A 3,239-nucleotide genomic window follows, 5' to 3' on the forward strand; every position below is an offset into this window, starting at 1 on the left:
TTTCTACTGTTTCTCCATCTATTTCCCATGAAGTGATGGGACCAGATGCCATGATCTTGGTTTTCTGAATGTTGAGCTTTAAGCCAACTTTTTCACTCTCAAAAACTTTCAAAACACTTTCAAAAATGACAGAATGATATCTGTTCGTCTCCAAGGCAAACCATTCAGTATCACAGTTATCCAAGTCTATGCCCCGACCAGTAATGCTGAAGAAACTGAAGTTGAACGGTTTTATGAAGACCTACAAGATCTTTTAGAACTAACACCCAAAAAAGATGTCCTTTTCATTATAGGGGACTGAAATGCAACAGTAGGAAGTCAAGAAACATCTGGAGTAACAGGCAAACTTGGCCTTGGAATGCAGAATGAAGTAGGGCAAAGACTAATAGAGTTTTGCCAAGAAAATGCACTGGTCATAGCAAACACCCTCTTCCAACAACACAAGAGAAGACTCTACACATGGACATCACCAGATGGTCAACACTGAAATCAGATGGATTATATTCTCTGCAGCCAAAGATGGAGGAGCTCTATACAGTCAACAAAAACAAGACCAGGAGCTGACTGTGGCTCAGATCATGAATTCCTTATTGCCAAATTCAGACTCAAATAGAAGAAAGTAGGGAAAACCGCTAGACCATTCAGGTATGACCTAAATAAAATCCCTTATGATTATATAGTGGAAGTGAGAAATAGATTTAAGGGTCTAGATCTGATAGTTAGAATGCCTGATGAACTATGAAATGAGGTTCGTGACATTGTACAGGAGACAAGGATCAAGACCATCCCCACGGTAAAGAAATGCAAAAAAGCAAAATGGCTGTCTGGGGAGGCCTTACAAATAGCTGTGAAAAGAAGAGAGGTGAAAAGCAAAGGAGAAAAGGAAAGATATAAGCATCTGAATGCAGAGTTCCAAAGAATAGCAAGAAGAGATAAAAATGCCTTCTTCAGCCATCAATGCAAAGAAATAGAGGAAAAGAACACCAGTATAGTCAATAGCTTTTTGACCAATGTGCAAAGTCGTTTCAATGGAGAAATAATTGCCATTTCAAAAAATGGTGGAAGAATTACACACACATACATACACATATGTGTGTATGTGTGTAAACAACAACAAAGTTCAAGAAAATAAACCTAAAATTCATTTTGCTGACAGTTAGATGCTAGATGCAAATATCCACATGTTATGCTGCTGCTGCTGCTAAGTCGTTTCAGTCATTTCTGACTCTGTGCGACTCCATGGACGGCAGCCCACCAGGCTCCGCCATCCCTGGGATTCTCCAGGCAAGAACACTGGAGTGGGTTGCCATTTCCTTCTCTAATGCATGAAAGTGAAAGTGAAAGTGAAGTCGCTCAGTCATGTCTGACTCTTTGTGGACCCCATGGACTGCAGCCTACCAGGCTCCTCCGTCCATGGGATTTTCCAGGCAAGAGTACTGGAGTGGGGTGCCATTGCCCTCTCCATCCATCCATTATGGATGGGAAACAAATTAGTGGTTACCAGGGACTGGGAAACTGGGAAGCAGTTGACTAAAAGAGAACACATAAGCTAATCTTCAGAGTGTTCAAACTACTCTCTATGGTTCTGAAGTGGTAGACCCATGACTCTATATGTTTTGCAAAAGAAAAAGAAAAAAGTCCAGCATGAGTTCAGGGATCTCAGGATGGAATGCAGACTGTAAAAAAAAAAAAAAAAAAAAAGATTCCAGTTGTACTATAAATACAGAGTATAAACTCATTGAAGGGGGTAGGTAAAAGTGATAATTAACTTCAGTAACTGAAAAATGGTGTTTTCACTGAAAGCCAAAATGTTTCTCACAAAGATATGGGTTAAGGGTTCTGAAGCTCCTTGCTATATATACTGTGGATGTATAAACAAGTAAATGAATGGTAGATGGTGAATGGTTGGAGACAAGTTTCTCACTGTTGGATGGGAAATTACACATAAGCAAGAATACTGGAATGAACAATGTTCTCCTGAATTAGAATTGGAGACATCGTTATGGACTTTTTTTAGCTTAATATACAATAAAATAATTATAGATGTTTGTCTATGTATGTGTTAGAATATGTACTTATATATTCTAACTTTGTCCATAGAGAGGGCCTAGAAGTAGTGATACCCCAGTAGCCATAAGCCTACCTGTTGCTTAGTCTCTAGTATCATTTTCTAATAAAAGGAACAAAGATTCCTTAGAGGATTGAATGTTTTATGAGTGAGACTGATAAACTAAAAGATGAATTTGGGGTTCACAAGAATTAAGAATTATTATTTAAACTTATCTGAGGTTTTGAGTTTATGCCTTAAAAACATTTTCACAACAGTTAATTGAACATTTGAAGAGAAGTATTTTTTCTCCAGATATTGTACAGTTGATAATTCTAAATTGATTCATGGTTTGGTTCTTAGTTTCTATTCTGATAATAAAGAGTTTTAGCATCAGGACCATAATGTTGTACACAAGAGCATTAACTATACAGATAACTATTTTTACTTTCAGATATGACTCTAGATTGTATCTTAGGAAATCCTGTAAATGTAGCAAAAATGTCTTTATTTGCTTTTATAACACCTGCATTTCAGTTATACAACTGATCACTCTGTACTGTCATTGATACAACTCCTTCAAAGACTGCAAATAGAAAGGGTTTAGTGAATGGCTCAGTTCTGGGCACACAGTTTTATATCTGGAATAATGTATCACTATTCTGATTACCTTTGGATATAAACTAATTAATTTCTCGTGTGAGTTAAACAAAATAAAAACTGTATTAATAAAAACCATTTCAATGGCACAAAATTGCTACTTTAGATGTCCTTTAGAACATTTCTATAAATGTGGTCCCATGTGGGATTCATTATAAGGGCTCCTCTGTAAACAAAAGCCATAAAATCCCATGGATGGAGGAGCCTGGTAGGCTGCAGTCCCTGGGGTCGCTAAGAGTCAGACATGACTGAACGACTTCACTTTCCCTTTTCACTTTCCTGCATTGGAGAAGGCAATGGCAACCCACTCCAGTGTTCTTGCCTGGAGAATCCCAGGGACGGGGGAGCCTGGTTGGCTGCCTTCTGTGGGGTCGCACAGAGTCGGACACGACTGAAATGACTTAGCAACAGCAGCAGCAGCAATAAGTTTTCTTTTTGTTTTATTAGGTCATGAAATTACTTCTGTATCAAGCTGCCTTAATCTTTTCATAAATTAGTAATCCTTATAAGAAAATAAAGTGACAGGCTATTT

This window comes from Budorcas taxicolor, chromosome 6 (assembly GCF_023091745.1).
Source record: "Budorcas taxicolor isolate Tak-1 chromosome 6, Takin1.1, whole genome shotgun sequence".
Lineage (NCBI taxonomy): Eukaryota > Metazoa > Chordata > Mammalia > Artiodactyla > Bovidae > Budorcas > Budorcas taxicolor.